Raw genomic sequence first — 18487 nt, forward strand, 5'->3', positions numbered from 1 at the left:
AGACTGGAAAACAGGTTGTAGGTTTTCATTTTTTCTGACATTTGAAAGCTGGTGTAACCTTATCATTGAACCAAGTATCTCGCTTTCTCGCCACTTCTACACACTGTTGTTCCTAGATATTCCTTTGTCGTTTCTACTACAGCAAATCCGGTATCCCACCCATTCTGTCTCTATACTCTGTACTTGCTTACTGTCTATTCTTTGGTACTTATCACTAATAGAATCCATGTACTTCCGTTGAAATTCCTGGTCCAGGAGATTTCCTACCCGTATCCATCTGCATACTCATTTCATTTTCTCTACCATAGGCCTAGTGATACTTCACTGCAGATCAAATAGTCATTATCGTTCCGAAAAGTGCCCTGCATATCCATATATTCTTAAGAAATTTCTAAGCCGGGATGAGTAGCTCAGACGATAGTGCAGTGGCCTTCTGAACTTAATTTGGCGGATTTTATTTTGGCTCAATCCGGTGCTGCATGAAAGTGCCCAAATACGTCAACCTCGAATACGTAGATTTCAGGGCACCTAAATAAAACTCCTGTGGAACAAAATTTTGTGATCATGGCGTCTCAGAAATTCGTTAGATAAAATAAGAACATGATTCGTCATATTCTTTATTTATTTATTTATTTATTTATTTATTTATTTATTTATTTATTTATTTTAATCTGTTGATCCTTTTCCTACTGCCAGCCAGCGTACTGCCAGTCACACCAAGTTGGTGAGTTTCCATCAAAATAGCAGGCCACTATGCCTAATGCCAGTCACATTTTAGATGAGGACATTTCTTTATAATGGCGGGCACCCTTGCCTACTGCCAAACACAATCGGGTAGGGGAGTTTTAAACAAAACTGCATGCTCACTTGCCTTCTGCAAGTCAAATCGAGAAGTGAACTATTCATTACAATTGTAGACCTTCCTTACTAATGACAGTTACACAGGAGTTGGAGAAGGAACCCTTTCATACTGCCAGTCAAAGTCGGTGTGGGGAGTACTGATTACAATAGCAGACCCACCCTTTCTCGATCGCTAAAAATCGACATCAGTGAATATATATAGATCGACATACGAAAGTATATGCGTGTTTACAATATTGAAGACCTTCATTTACAGATTAACTGCTACTAAACGTACGTAATATCGACAAAGGATTATACCATAAGACACGCCGGATTTAGTGGCCTAAATGGCTGGTCCTATGATATGTCATCTATTCTTGGGTCAGATTGAGTTAGAAATGTGGAACAGGGTAACGTTCTTGTAAGATTATCTCACATTACATTAATTTTCGGATAATTATGTGACAGCTACATACATAGCATTTGGCTCATATATGGCTACTGGGTGGGCCAATTTTCGTGAAGAGTTTGATGATTCTGTATTTCATATAAGTAATCGAAGGAATGAATTATGCATGTGAAAATTCCAAATTGACTTCTTAACATCCATTAATAGAGAAAAATCAAACGTAAAAGGGATACAGATACGGAAAAAAGTCATAAGACCAAGGTTGTAGATCATTCCAAATTGAACGGAGATTGTGCAATCTGTTATGTGATAGGAATTTCCGAAGGTCTGCACCATCATTAAAATTGCCTGCATATTTCGATATTCTTCGGGGATAAAAAGTGAAAAATTTAATGATCTTGGATGTTTTCCGTTCGTTACAGGCTAAAACGTATAATTTTGTCAAATTTCAATTATCTTCTTTTTCTTCTGGCAGATTATGCCGCAATCTGGATTTTGGGCGAGGCGGGTAAAAATTAGGACTTTCAGGAAACTAAACCAAAAATTATGCAGATGGTCATTATTACCCCTTAAACGGAAAGCTGTACGAAAATTTCGCCAAAATAGTCAGTGTAGAGGCACACAGTCGTTACGATTTGATTTATATAGATAAGGAATCTGCTCCATGTAAAACACCTTTTTGGCTATGGCCGCTGGACTTAACCTGCAAAACTGACCATTCATGATATCTCCCTTACTAATCCTCCTGACGAAAAAATGCACATGAAAAAAAGGTTTAGAGGTGGAATTCCATCACGTTTGGTCGATTTCCAGTCAGGTTGGTCTTGTTCTGTATATATTGTGGAAGAGTAAAATCACCATTTCGGTTCCCTATAAACCGCCAGTCCATTCCGGAACATGAAATGTTATTTACGTTTAAAACCTACCTTTGGACAGGTGGATGCTAAATATGAATTTTGGTTCGAATGTCTTCAGTAGTTTTCAAGTTGTAAGGAATACGCTTTACACGCACCCGCTCGTGAGTTAAGTCCGATGGGACTTGTACAAAAAAACGGTCCGTTAATGATATCTCCCTTATTAATCCTCGTATCGAAATGATGCACATGAGAAAAAAGGTTTAGAAATTAATTTCTACCAAGGCAGGTAGATTTAAATTAACGTTGGTTGTGTATATTTTGTGGAAGTGCAAAATAACTGTTTCGGTTTCGTATAAACCCCCAGTCAGTTCAGGGATTTAGAAACAATATTTGCCCTAAAACCTATCAAGGACAGGTGTATTCTAAATATGAGTATTGGTGGAAATACATCCAGTAGTTTGTAGCACTCGCGTACATACGGCGTAATTAAGGAAGAAAATAATACAGTTAAGAAAGTTGAAAGTAATAGAAAATGGATTATAACTGAGGACAGCCGGATAACGACAAATATGTAAATGCCAAGTGAATGTATTGGAAAATCAAATGCCCCTCAATAAATTATGCTAGTGTGAGTTATGGATATAATAAAGCGGTAACAGAGGAGAAATTTAGGTCCATTGATTCCTAGCTAAACAAATAATAAGAAGATGACTAATGGTGTTATTACTTAATCTATTCGAAGGCGGTTATAACATCCAACGATATTCCGCCCATATCCCGCAGATAGGCCGATTGACGCCTCTCTTGCTTTCTATCTAAGGAACAACCACGAATTTAAAAGCATGATGAGGAAAATGGCAATACGTTACTTCCCTGCTGGCATGCAGTCAGAGACGTTGCCATGGTAACCTGTAGGTTCGTTGTCGGTCTGTCGGTCACTCAATGCAGAGCATGGTACCAGCAGAAAATTGTAAATTTCTCCGTCATGTAAAGAGTAAGGTAAATTATGAACATAACGAAAGTTGTTTATAATGAAGAGACGTTTCACGTACGGTAAACGAAGCTTACAGAAAATCAATAGTATAAGAGAAAATAGAGGAAAACCATTCTGGTTTTCCTATAAACCCCCCGTCTATTCAAAGATTTTAAAATGATATGCATATCGAAACCTTCCGCGGGATGAGTATACTCTAAATATAAAATTTGGTTGAAATCTATCGAGCCGTTTCGACGTGATGGTGGAAAAACCATTCTGGTTTTGCTATAAACACCCCGTGTATTCAAAGATTTTAAAATGATATGCATATCGAAACCTTCCCCGGGATGAGTATACTCTAAATATGAAATTTGGTTGAGATCTATTCAGCCGTTTCGACGTGATGGTGGAAAAACCATTCTGGTTTTCCTATAAACCCCCCGAGTATTCAAAGGTTTTAAAATGATGTGCATATCGAAACCTTCCCGGGGAGGAGTATACTCTAAATATGAAGTTTAGTTGAGATCTATCGAGCCGTTTCGACATGATGGTGGAAAAACCATTCTGGTTTTCCTATAAACCCCCGTCTATTCAAAGATTTTAAAATGATATGCATATCGAAACCTTCCCCGGGATGAGTATACTCTAAATATGAAATTTGGTTGAGATCTATCCAGCCGTTTCGACGTGATGGTGGAAAAACCATTCTGGTTTTCCTATAAACCCCCGTGTATTCAAAGATTTTAAATGATATGCATATCGAAACCTTCCCCGGGAGGAGTATACTCTAAATATGAAGTTTGGTTGAGATCTATCCAGCCGTTTCGACGTGATGGTGGAAAAACCATTCTGGTTTTCCTATAAACCCCCCGTGTATTCAAATATTTTAAAATGATATGCACATCGAAACCTTCCCCGGGAGGAGTATACTCTAAATATGAAGTTTGGTTGAGATCTACCCAGCCGTTTCGACGTGATGGTGGAAAAACCATTCTGGTTTTCCTATAAACCCCCGGTGTATTCAAAGATTTTAAAATGATATGCATATCGAAACCTTCCCCGGGAGGAGTATACTCTAAATATGAAGTTTGGTTGAGATCTATCCAGCCGTTTCGACGTGATGGTGGACAAACCATTCTGGTTTTCCTATAAACCCCCCGTGTATTCAAAGATTTTAAAATGATATGCACATCGAAACCTTCCCCGGGAGGAGTATACTCTAAATATGAAGTTTGGTTGAGATCTACCCAGCCGTTTCGACGTGATGGTGGAAAAAACATTCTGGTTTTCCTATAAACCCCCGGTGTATTCAAAGATTTTAAAATGATATGCATATCGAAACCTTCCCCGGGAGGAGTATACTCTAAATATGAAGTTTGGTTGAGATCTATCCAGCCGTTTCGACGTGATGGTGGAAAAACCATTCTGGTTTTCCTATAACCCCCCCGTGTATTCAAAGATTTTAAAATGATATGCATATCGAAACCTTCCCTGGGAGGAGTATACTCTAAATATGAAGTTTGGTTGAGATCTATCCAGCCGTTTCGACGTGATGGTGGAAAAACCATTCTGGTTTTCCTATAAACCCCCCGTGTATTCAAAGATTTTAAAATGATATGCATATCGAAACCTTCCCCGGGAGGAGTATACTCTAAATATGAAGTTTGGTTGAGATCTATCCAGCCGTTTCGACGTGATGGTGGAAAAACCATTCTGGTTTTCCTATAAACCCCCCGTGTATTCAAAGATTTTAAAATGATATGCATATCGAAACCTTCCCCGGGATGAGTATACTCTAAATATGAAGTTTGGTTGAGATCTATCCAGCCGTTTCGACGTGATGGTGGAACAAACAGACAAACAAACAGACACGAACAATTTTATTTTTATAGATTTATTTATGTATATATTTCTTTCTTTCTTTCTTTCTTTCTTTCTTTCTTTCTTTTAATCTGTTGATCCTAAGTCGACATTTTCATCCCTAAATCTCACCAGGCGTCAGGAACGCCATCCTGCCTTAAATCCCCGCCCGAAACAAGACGACCCTGTGTGGCTCCACTGACCCCAGAAATAATTGGGATAAGCTGAAGAAATAAATATTTCCTGCTTAAATTCCACTGAATTGCTATGAATTATTATTGAAGCCAGTGAGACTGACCTTTCTCTCGCTGGAGTTTTTGAACATGCTGGAAGCCAGTAACATGGACTTGTCAAACTTTAGCGTCCTTTAATATGACCGTTATCAGGCCGGGTCGAACTTGCTCCCTTGGAACCGAAGGGGGAATTAATAACCGAGTGAACTGCTACGGTTAGCTAACTCCAGTTACCTCAGTCTGTGCTTTGCACACTCAAAGAAACTGAGCAGGCTGAAACAGAAGAAAATGTCAAGATATCTTCATCTTAATCTTAAACGTACTGAGTATGTCTTTAAAACATCTTAACATTTTTATTAATTATTCTAATAATGTGAGTACATTTTCCACATCAAAAGGAAACGGTACAAAGCAAAGCATTTTCCAAATTGTAAATGATGTCTCCATATGCAAAGATTTCATTCAACACTTAGTGAAATCTATCTATATTTCATTCCGCCCCTGAAAGCGACAGCGGTTCTCCTGGACTGTAAGACCATCTCTCAGGCCAGAGAGATTTATTTCGGTGAAGGTGAGTGGATTGGCGGCCGTGGCCTATACTAGTAACTGTCCCGGCATTTGCCTTAGGCACGAGAATGGAAAACCACGGTAAACCATTCTCAGGGCAGCCGACGGTGGGGAGCAGACTCTCTCTGTTTCCCGAATACCGAGACGTAGATCCACGGTAGAGTCATGGCCACCCCTCCTCTGCTCGGTTGGTCGGACGGAGTGCAGAGCTGTCGGACCACAGACCACAAGTTTTCACTCCTCACCTTCCAGGGGTGGGGCGGGCCATCTCCAGGGTAACTCCCCCTCTCTGGCAGGAGATTCGGGCAGGTTCTGAGGTGATGGTATTCGAGAGGTGAGTAAGTGGATGTGTTGATGTAGATGGAAAGGAGTATTCAGCCTTTTGGCTGGATCATAATCATTTATTGAATTTCAACAGGTTTTTTTCGAATGAGTTTCAGTGTGTGGGCTATGAGATAGTTGAAGGGGAAGGAGGGAGGCTGGCAATCGATGGGATCGATGATGCCATGTGGCTGGGGGTGTTGGAAGGAATTTCTTTCTTTCGTTCTCTTTTGTAAAATGTATTTCTGGATGGGTGGTTCAGAGGGTAGAATGCCTGATGAGTGGGAAGTGGTCTTTATGACGATACTGAGTGGAGTGAGGATTATGGGAGAGGTTAAATTATCCAGCATGGTAGCAGCTAGCGGTGGCGTCTGATGTTTCCAGAGTGCTGAAAATTAAATGTGCGTCGAGTCCGCTGTGCGAAATATAGAAATGTAAATATAGAGTTTGATTCGCTGCTGCCCGAAGAGTGGTGAGTGCACTAAGGCGATCGTAGGGGCGAATATTGTAGCGTGCCATTGTGATAAAGCGAATTATGTCTTCTATTGTTGGTGGGGGAAATGATGAGTTGTTCTGACAGGTGCTACCAGTTCTGGTCTGCTCGGGGGTGGGGCAGGGTGAGCGTATGTACGGTGTTGCTCAGCACAGATGTTCGGCTCCATGGCTAAATGATTAGCGTCTGGCCTTTGGTCACAGGGGTCCCGGGTTCCATTCCCGGCAGGGTTGAGAATTTTAACCATAATTGGTTAATTCCGCTGGCTCGGGGCCTGAGTGTATGTCTTGTCTTCATCATAATTTCATCTTCATCACGATGCGCAGGTCGCCTATGGCGTCAAATCAGAAATAAAAAGACCTGCATCTGGCGAGCCGAACTTGTCCTTGGACACTCCCGGTACTAAAAGCCATACGCCATTTCCATTTTACCGCAGATGTTACGACGGGGTGGCTGGAACTATTTGGACACCTGGAGGTAGAGTAATTTAGTATACAGTGGCCGCATTCGGGTGATTCACCTCTGCAGGGGGATGTCGTGTGATGAAAGATGTATTGCTCTCCACTAGCCAAACTCTGTCAACATCCTCTGACAATGAGGTGGTAAATAGAATTCTAACCATATAAGTTAGGTCCTGATGCGTTTTCTATGCGAAAGGCTTTCCGGGCTTGAATTCCTTGCGCATTGACCTCGGCGAGGGTGGTGGTCTCTGAAATGGAAGGGTCGACTTCCCAGACTACACAGCTTAATAAGTTGTGTTTGGTTGGTAGAGGTGGTGTTTTGGTTTGTGGTGGGGAGGAGGGTTAGGGGTTTAAAAGGGGTGAAAGATAAAAACAGCAATGACCCAATGAAATGAGATAGCTTCTGATCTGCGACTTCATCGTTAATTGTAATGATAATGCCATTAACAGATTTTCCAATCTCTGCTGTTTCTTCACGTCTCGCATACTATTGAAATTATTTTTAAAAGCTTTCATTCCCCATCCTGATGGTGAGAGGCGGACCACCTAAAGGACAACACCTTCTCTCTCTCTGGCCAAGTCAGATTTAAATTCTGATAGAATAACTTTGTCATAATAACAATGCTAGTCTGTAGTAGAGAATGTGAGATATTTCAGTTATTGTTTGTGAATTATTCACGGTAAAATTATGCGATCTATCACGGACCACCAATTCAGATCTGTACAATCTCAATGACGCTTACCGTTTTTCTAATATATCTGGAAAACCTAGATTTTTGCAACTTAGTCCCTCACTGCTTGCAGCGTGAACTCAAATTCGCGAGTGTTCAAGCAATGCTATGAAACGTTTAGGAAATGCATTATAATTACTTTCAATAACTTTAATCTGCCCTCAATCATTTATCTTCTTAGTGAGAGGTTGGTTCAAGTCTGACTGTCCAAAGCGAGTGTTATCAACCGTGGCCGAATCACATGAGGGGGGAAGGGATCTCAGGGACAGATTTTACATTTCTACGATAGCAGGGACGTAAATTGGGCCCCCTGCTAATATACGCATATGCCTTTAAGAATCAACAACCGGGCGAGTTGGCCGTGCGGTTAGAGTCGCGCAGTTGTGATCTTGCATCCGGGAGATAGTGGGTCCGAATCCAACTGTCGGCAGCCCTGAAGATGGTTTTCCATGGTTTCCCATCTTCACAACAGGCAAACGCTGGGGCTGTACCTTAATCAAGTCCACGGTCGCTTCTTCCCCACTCCTAGGCCTTCCCTATCCCATCGTCGCCATAAGACCTATCTGTGTCGTTGCAACGTAAAGCAAATAGCAAAAAAAGTATTACCAGTCGATGTGTTTGACAACAATACCATTCTGTGTTTCCCATACTCTCAGCCGTAACTCTCTCTCTCTCTCTCTCTCTCTCTCTCTCTCTCTCTCTCAGCCTCTTAACTATTCTCTTCTGTACTCTGATTCACTCCGAAACGGACTCAGACACATAATCCACGCAGAGAATTCTTACCTAGGGCAGGACTATAGAGGCTGGATCGTTTGGTCCAAATAAACGCGGACGTTTGAATTTAGATCCGTCAATCACATCAAAAACGAATAATCTAACTATCAACTATGAATCCAAAGGCGGGGTAAACGAGACAACACAGATTTATTAAAGTAAAAGGAGGGAAAGGAAATTACAGGACAAAGCACAAGGGTTTTTTAACCTTACACAACATTGATCGATGTTACCATGGCAACTAGAGACGGTGGGCTTGCACATTTAAGTTTATGAACTAAACGAAATAGGTGGCCACGGTATGAATGATAATACTAAAATTTAGGATTTATGGAGAGTTAAAACATTAATACAACTGGTATTCATTCGTAAATCAGGAACGTCCCTTAGCAGAAATATACTAAACTAAGCATAAATTTCAACCATCATGACTCCGGAATATACTGCACATACATGAGTCTTATTCACTTACTCGTGGTAAAGGATAATGTTTCTCTTGTGAAAAGTATATATTTTCTTACATGAAGCTCGTAAGGAGAAAATTCACACCACAAAGCGTTTTTAGAACATAATGACCTAGTCTGTGAGACCTTTCTTTCACCAAGCGTAAATTTGATGACGCTCGACAAAAATATATCCCAAGAGAATATATAACAATGTAAAATAAGGCTCAGAATAAAGGGCTTGGAGATGCACAAATAGGATAAACGTTCCATTTTTTTGTATATATGATGTTACAGAAGAGCTTAACCCCTAGAATTAAAACATAGAGCAAAATGCAAAGATAAAAATGGAGAAAAATGAAAATGCTTACTACATTAATAAAGGTACAATTAAGGCAATATATAACAGATGGACATACGTACTTTAATCCCACGCACGCACCTTAAACAAAACGAAGGTAAAGCAATCAATGCGGTGAGCGTTATTGGTAACATGGAGGGGAAATACAATTGAAATATTATAGTGACAAATGTGCCGCGGTGAAATACCTGGACGCCCAAAAGGCGAAAATAAAATAAAATAAGAATGAAACATAATTCCAAATGGAGAGACAGTACATATAAGATGGAATGCACGCCAAACACCCAAGATAATAAGCTTATAACCTGCATTTCAAGAGGGATTCCCGAGAGAAATCGAAGAACAAATTAACATTTTGAAATGTACTACTCCCGTTACATTTACACCACATAACCTACTTTTTTCTCTTGTTTTTAATGCCAGAAAGCAGCATGGACATATAAAGGGGAGCGGGAGCACCAAATCCCAAAGAAATGTATAAAACCCATCCTTCTGGTCAGCTTCCAGACAAATAAGGAACAAGGCAAAGTATGAATGAATACTCCACAGGGAAAGGAGAATACGAATCTCTCATAAATGGATTCTTGGTGAAAAAATGGTCATAGGATTCAAGAGTGATCCTTTTAGATACCTTTTGGGACAGAGTAGTATGTCACCGTTCTGTAGATAAATGGAAGTAATTAATGGACTCAAATCTAATACTAGAAACCAGAACCACACAACTTCCAGCACCCCAGTCTAATGTTCAAGTAACCGCAATTCGTAATCACACGTGTTAGTTTAATTAAATTCGCTTGGATGCTTGAAGGGAACTGATTATGGTTGACCTGTACTTGTTAACTTTGTTAGTGCCTTAGTGATGCCGGTAGCTTTCTTAACTTACTCTTCTCACGAACAGAATTGGACTTGGATCAGAGGACACCCCTGTGTCGGAATAGTAATGCGGTTATGCATTTCCCAGTTTGTCTGTTTTAGTGATTTGTTTAGGTTGTGCTCTATGTCTCTATCATTCATTCCGGATAGCGCGGTTTGTTTATTGGTTGACTAGTTAAACTGAATTTAGATATGTATAAGTTTTGTTTTGTGGTACGACATACGCACAATTACTCCCTACCCGCCGTGCCTCATTATCCTGTATTCCTCCGCATTTTGCTGAAAAGAGGCAATGATATTAGGCATTCTCTGGAATATGCCATAACGAAAGGGTACACAGGTCAACATTATATTTGCCAGCATTTTTTCTTTGATGAATATTAAGAAACCTCAACAAGGAGATCAACTGTCGGAACACAAAAGGAGGCTGCCCATAAAGTCAAAGTACACTGACTGAGCAAATTTCACGGGATAGCGGAGCACTGGTGCGCAGATGTGTTGTCAGCGCACCATACGCCCCCTGTGCCAGTGGCAGTTGTATAGGAGGCTTTGTGAGCAGTGGCTGTGCATGTGACAGGTGTAACATGGAACGTCGTCGTGAGCTGACACCGTTCGAACGGGGTATGGTGGTCGGTGCCCGGCGGATGGGAAGTGCGATTTCGGAAGGGGTGCGGGAATTCGGCTTCACACCTTCAACCGTGTCCAGGGTGTATCGTGAATGGCTGAATTCGGGTGTCACCGTCCACAACAGACGAACGACCCGCAGACCGTGACCGGTGACATCTAAAGCGGATTGTCAATAGTGACAGACGGGTAACCGTGCAACAAATCACGGCTCAGTTCAACACTGGCCGTGCTAGACACGTCTCCCAGTGGGCAATCCGTAGGAACATGGGTTCTATGGGGTATGGAGCCGGCACCGCACACGGGTGCCACTGTTAACCCAACGTCATCGGGCACAACGACGCGCATTTGTCGCCAGTCACTAGGGATGGACACTGCAACAATGGCGTAATGTAATATGGTCGGACGAATCACGATTTCAACTGCACCATGCCGATGGGAGGCACAGTGTATGGCGCAGACCACATGAAGCAATGGATCCTGCCTGCCTCGAAGGTGTGGCCCAGGGTGCTGGTGTCTCTGTTATGGTCTGGGGTGCATTTTCTTGGTATAGAATGGGCCCCCTAGTTGTTCTGGAAGAGACTTCGAATGGTACGGGGTATGCTGAGCTGCTCGGAGACCATCTCCACCCATTTTTGGCCTTCCAGCGCCCAGACGGTTCTGCGGTGTTTCAAGATGATAACGCACCGTCACATCGCTCCCACGTCGCTCGGGAATGGTTCCAGGAACATGCAGCGGAAGTCCAATGACTGCCTTGGCCACCCAGGTGCCCCGATATGAACTCTATCGAGCATATCTGGGATGTCCTAAAAGCAGGCTTCGTGCCATGGATCCTGCACCCACGAACAGACCAGCATTGGCGGCCGCTCTGCAAACGATTTCGTGTCAGCAACTGCGTCCAGAGGACTACCAGGGACTTGTTGACTCACTTCCACGGCGTTTCACTGCAGTTCGCAGGGCCAGAGGAGGCCCCACACGCTATTAGGTGACTATCCCATGACATTTGCTAAGTCAGAGATGGTGATAAATTAAATAGAGCTTCACCATTATTCATCTTCAATAGCTCCTGAATTGGCTATAGGAAGGTCATCCGGCCGGCAAACATGTCATATACTATAATTTCATTCCGCCTCATCCCCGACCCCGTATGAGGAAACGGGACTACGCGGTAGACATGTATGGTGTAATTGAAATACACTCTTTCAAGGCTTACAGGACGACATTCCTTGTCAGTATCGGGTGAGATTGAACCTTTCGCGGAATTTCTCGAACAACATAGGATTTGCTCCCGTTGCTCCAATCAACATGCATTTTATGGTGATATTCTCTAGTCAGTATTCTCATTGGTAGGGAGAGAGAGACGGTTCCAATTTTCTCTTAATTTCCCCATTCATTTCGATAGGGTGGTTAGCGTGTAATTCAAACCGAACTGAAAGATCGACGATAAATCCTTCGACTTCTTCTTTGAAAGTTACGATATCGATCCTCCGAGTATTTCCGTTCTTCGACAAGCCGTGGACTTCTTCGTACATATTATGATATTTCTCTCATAATTTCCTGATTGACTTTGGACCGTATTGTGCTATGTCGAGTTAACCGCAAGGATTTACAATGAGAGCAATATCCTAGGGCGTGAGAAAGGGCTGCAGTCTCGTTGCAGCAATGCCGACAACGATTATAGTACTGAGGTCGGCGAGTCTCGGATCGAAAGGCTGCAAGGTTGGCTGCCGTTTTTAAAGGGTGTCGCCATTCACCGCATTATAATCCTTAATGATGCATTATCCAACTGTTCGCTGGAGGATATTCCTAAAGTAATGCTCTATTTTTCTGCGGGACTTGAAACCATCTTTAGTGTTCCTGATCCCAGACCGTTTGTTTTCATTTTCCTTGAAATCAGGCAACCATCTCCGCCAGATGTTACGCAAAGATTTTGGATGCAATTGTTGCTCTTTTGACTAATCCTTGGGTTTTTATAACACTGAGAACCATAAAGGAGTTATGTATTATAGGACAGCTTGCCCGTATGATCTTCGGTGAGTGTATACCATGCTGTCAGATGTATCGGTGAGAAAGTGTAGAATTTCCTTTAGAACCAATTTTATCATTACATCACTGTATTCAAGTTATTTGAGAGTGGATATAACTAAAAACACAGAATAAAAGGATGAATTAAAGCTGGACATAAATTAGTACAATTCTGGTCTGTCTGAGGATGAGGAGAAGATGGCAATGGTTTCTAGTTAGACAGAGTTTCTGCATTTTGCTCTACGCGTTAAATGTAATAAGTTTCGGAAGTTCAATCCAAGTTATCTGATGGATTCTTCTTTTGATATTGGTTTTACATCTTTAGACTAGCAAATGTACCCGTGCTTCGCTACGTTATTCTACGTTTTATACGGATTGCCAACCCCGTGGCATTACAGCCCTTATGTGCCTTGGCCTACCAAGCGGCCACTGCTCAGCCCGAAGGTCTGCAGATTACGAGGTGTCGTGTGGTCAGCACGACGAATCTTCTCGGCCGTTATTCTTGGCTGTCTAGACCGGGGCCGCTATATCACTGTCAATAGCTCCTTAATTCTAATAACGTAGGCTGAGTGGACCTCGAACAAGCCCTCAGGTGCAGGGAAAAATCCCTGACCTGGCTAGGAATCGAACCCAGGGCTTCCGCGTAAGAGCCAGACATGCTAACCCCACACCTCGGGGCCGGCATTGTGTGCGGATATCGATGTAAATTACTCTACACACAGTGAATAAGATTTTTTAAATTGCATATCTCTTGGCGTTATCAAGAAACAGCATGGTGATGTCCCCATACCTCGTTTCCATTGTAAAGTACGAGTTACGGAGTTACGATGATAACGGAAGGCTCACTTGCCTACTGCCATTCAAAATGGAGTTCGGAAGTTTCCATTACAGTAGAAGGATCGTTGTCCACTGTGCGGTCACAATCTACTTGGGGAGTTTTCGTTACGATAGTAGGCCCTCATTTCTACTTCCAGATACAGTCAGGTAGAGGAGTTTTGAAAATAATTACGCGTTCCCTTGCCTTCTGCCAATCAAATCGAGAAGGGAATTATTCATTACAATGGTAGGCCCTCCGTACCAATGCCAGTTACACAGGAGTTGGATGACCCCGTTCCTACTGACAGTCAAAGTCGATACGAGGACTATAAATTACAATAGTAGACGCCCTAGTTCTGGCTGTCACTATCGATTTGTAAAGTATTAATTATAATGGCAGACCCGCCCCTTGTAGAGTGCTATAATTTGACTTCAATGAATATATACAGATCGATATACGAAAGTATTTGCATGTTACACAACATTGCAGACCCTCATTTACAGATTTACAGATTAACAGCTGTTAAACGGTACCTTATATCGACAAATGTATTGTATCATAAGATTGTGATACGACTTTCCGTTTAGTTACGAAATATATACGGAGGTCTGCACCGTCATTAAAATTGCCTCCATATTTCGATATTTTCTGGGGGAAGAAGCGAAAATTTTAAACAAATTTTTCCGTCGGTTATGGGCTAAAACCTTTGCCAAATTTCAATTTTCTGGCTCGTCTGGCAGATTGTGCCGCCATCTTGTTTTTGGGAACAAGGGTACAAATTAGGACTTTCAGGAAACTAAACTTAAAATATATGCAGATGGTCATTATTGCACCTGAAACGGACAACTGTATGATAATTTCGCCAAAATTGTCACGGTTGTTACGATTTTCTTGATACTGTCAAGTATCATAATATAAATACTTCAACCCCTATTTCACTCCTTCTCAAGCCCCCATTAAGTGGATCTTCCGAGAACAAAAATACGTGTTTCTATATTTTTTGTTGAAGATTCCAAATACCAATTTTCACTTCTGTAACATCATCAGTATTTGAGATATAATATCTACATAAAGGTATTGAACCCCTTTTCACAATTTTCACACTCCTTTTAGGGAATTTTCCGAAATCGAAAGTACGCGTTTCTTTATTTTATAAGTAGATTCCAAATACCAATTTTTACGTCTGTAAACTGTCAAATTTTTGAAATACAGATGTACTCATTTAAAGAGTTCACCCCCTTTTCACCACCCTGCCGAAGGAATATCCAAAAATCCTCCCTTAGTGATCACCTCCACTATAATATAAATGTATACCCAAAATTTCATTTCTTTATGTCGCGTAGTTTTGGCTGGGCGTTGATTACAGCCAGTCGGATTTAACCATTTATATAGAGAGAGAAATGTAAAGTCTACCGACTTGGATGCGTTCATGCTCAGACCGATTTCACTGAATCTCCCGATTACCGGTTTCGTCAGCTTTATCTTTCGCAACAATAAGTGTATCATCAGCGAAGAAGAGCAACGTGAAAGGCTTTATACTTGATACAAGTGAAAATAAATATTCCCTCCGAAAGTTCATGAAAGAACCCGACAATAATCCTCTTCGTTCTCCAGTGATTAACTGCAATTTGAGTTTCATAATCCCTTTGAAAACAACAGAATATATTTGAAGAGTTTTGACGGGGTGGCAGAACTCTCTAAGAGTTTTCTCAGATGCTTGAGACCGACATAAGCAAATCATCGTTGAACCTAGAAAATCTGCTAGGGTGTCGAAAATATTCCAGCTTGGAACTCTGACCAAAAAGGTTCTGCCATCTAAGGTTTTGTATTGCATGAACTATATCAGCGAAATTTCGTTCTAAGTGATACCTATGCTGAGGGTCAGTATTTCTCCGCTCAACATTCTCACAAAGCAGTATTTCGAGAAACAACGACCAAATACGTTTTGTATATCAAGGAAGTCTAGAATGGCGTCAGTTTTATCCTTTTTCTTTTGCCTCCGTCAATACGGAATTTTCAACGAGGTACTGGTAGGGAATGTGAAAACCCTTTAAAGAATGTGATGGATATTCTCAGCCAGCGGTCTTGTATTCTCTCGATAACCCTCTGTAAAACGCAGCAATGACAACAGTCCACCAGATCCACACTATTTTATCACCTCTTGACTTAAATGTCGCCACAGTTCTTGTTTTTTTTTTATGAGCATGGAGGGACACGTATAGTTTTCAACATCCTCATGGCTATTAAAGCTATGATTTCACAGGCAGAATCATCTTTCACGGCACTCATTACGTGCGATGTGTCATGGCGACACTTTCTATAGCACCGTATACTTCCTTGCTGATCTCATCCTGAATTATTCATTCGGGTTTTAGCAAAGAGCCAAGATAATCACTTCGCAAGCAGTCGTTTGCAATCGATAAAAAGTGGGTTATGGATTTCGATATCACCGACGGGAAATTCGCATTGTTTCCTCATAGTTTCCAAGACGTTTTCCGAATGCTTTCCTTCTCTGATTCCTCTGTTCAAATTTTGTTAGCTGATAGATGTATCTAGCTGGTCTCTTTGCCCTATCTCTTTTAGACTATCTTCCGTACGTTCTTCAGATGTTGAAATTACTGTAGTTTTCGTCAAAACTCTCTCACAGGACGTTTAGGTACCAAAAAGGCGCCAATCGCTTCCGCTAGATATTCAGAGAAGTCATTTACTAGGCCAGAAAGGTAGAATTCTCGCCTTTTTCGTGGAATTATTTCTTTATAATCTTCCATAGCGGTCTTGAAAGTGTTTAAATACAGTCGTGAGAGGATAGGAGACCCGGTGATGGATCATGCGCTCTGTATCGTGGAACACGTGATAGGGGTGGAATTCCGACAGACGAGAATTTGCCTTGAGATGTCAGTAATGGGAATGTTTACGCTTCTGGCTCCAAGAATGCGACCTCCGCACTAAGTTCATTGCATCTTATTGGGCTTGTTCTGAGTATGATTCTCCATACCGATTAGCATATTATTATATATTTGAATTTTGATTCGTGTTATGACTTTCACAGAAGTCTGTAAATTCATGCTATGTAAAACAATTACCCAAGAAGTTCTCTTTTGACTGGTAGCAAGATGGAAATTACCAAATGAGTTGGCCGTGCGGTTAGCGTCACGCAGCTGTGAACTTGCATTCGGGTGATAGTGGATTCGACTCCCAATGTCGCAGGCCTGTAGTTGCTTTTCAGTGGTATGCCATATTCACACTATTCAAATGCTGGTGCTGTACCTTAAAAAAGGCCACGGCCGCTTCCTTTCCACTCCTAGCCCTTTCCTGTCCCATCGTCACCATCTGTCGGTGCGACGTAAAGTAAATTGTAAAATATAAGGTAAAAAATAAGTAAATAAAACTCGAAGTCTAATCAAGCAGTCTTTAAGGTTCCAACACTACTGTTACTAACTTTTACAGTGCTTATTTTATTCTAAGCGCAAATAATGCAATTGTATAAAACAATAAATAAAATAACAAAATCGCTTAACTGATCTGGGCAGGTTTAACTCACTAACAACATTTTCTACAGCTTATCCCACCAGGTTCCCGCAGTTACAGCTTCTTTATTTCTAGTGACACCCAGGCTCATTTTGGTTTTGGCTTTCCTGACGCCTAGTGATTTTTGAGATGAAAATCTAAACCCAGCCCAGGGAATCGAACTTCTCACGCTTTCGGGTGGGAATCCAGAAGCTAAGTCGCTGAGCTAATCGCGTCCCGTGCAGTTGTTATTCACTACACGTCAATAATTTCTGCTCTATGGCAACCGAAGCTATGTTGTAAACAAATTATGCAATTGCATCAAATAATGCTACATATACTCCCAAATACAAGTAGAAAACAGGTATCATGAGGCGAATGAATAGAAACTCATTTCTAACCAAACGACCGTTATTCAAGCTTGCATAACCACAAAAATATTGGTGTAAATTGGAGCATTTATTCCTTGTGACCGAAATCAGTAATCGACCTTTCGTTCTCCAAGGTGGTTATTACTTTGAATATTAAGTATTTAATACAAAATTATTTCAGTGTAACAATATTCATCCCCCGCGACTTAAATGTCTCATTCTGCACGTGCATATAAAATGTACATTTTCTACTACACTAATAAGGGTAATGTCCTTTTACTAAAAGTATGCTGAATTGCTTACTCGTTCGGAAACAAAGATACTGCCAGTTCACGGGGATCTTTACTCTGTAACCACAGACTCGGTTATTCGGGGCAAGTGAGCTAGCTAGCGAGATCCATAGTGCACATTAGTTGGTGCCCACTGCAATAGATTATGGAAAATTATACTTGTGTACAAAATACTGGCTACTGAACGCAATAAGGAGATACATGTCAGCTATTTTAAGTAGGAGAGCCATGAACGCTGCTCAGATTTAGTTGGGTAGAAGTGACCGAAAAGGTAAAATAATTGTATCTGTAATGAAATCAGGTCATATGTTGTAGCGAATTACCAACTACAAACACGGGATAGTAGTTTACGACACACAATGAAACTGAACGTTGTTTATTGGGCAATAATGGAAAATGAAATGAAATGAAATGAAATGAAATGAATTGGATTGAAATAACATTTCTAGGTCTGAAACAGCTTAGTACGTGTATCCTCCTGCCACTCTACGAACATTTACAAATCGAAACAATTTGCCGTAGGAGATTGGAATTGGATTATCCTGGATTACTTTATAAACATCCAGGGAAGCATGAATCCTCTGCCCCCTCGTGGTTCATCTTCTTGTACTTAGCATCCATAATTTCGAGAATAGGCTTATCGTAAAATCC

This window comes from Anabrus simplex, chromosome 1 (genome assembly GCF_040414725.1).
Source record: "Anabrus simplex isolate iqAnaSimp1 chromosome 1, ASM4041472v1, whole genome shotgun sequence".
Classification (NCBI taxonomy): Eukaryota; Metazoa; Arthropoda; class Insecta; order Orthoptera; family Tettigoniidae; genus Anabrus; species Anabrus simplex.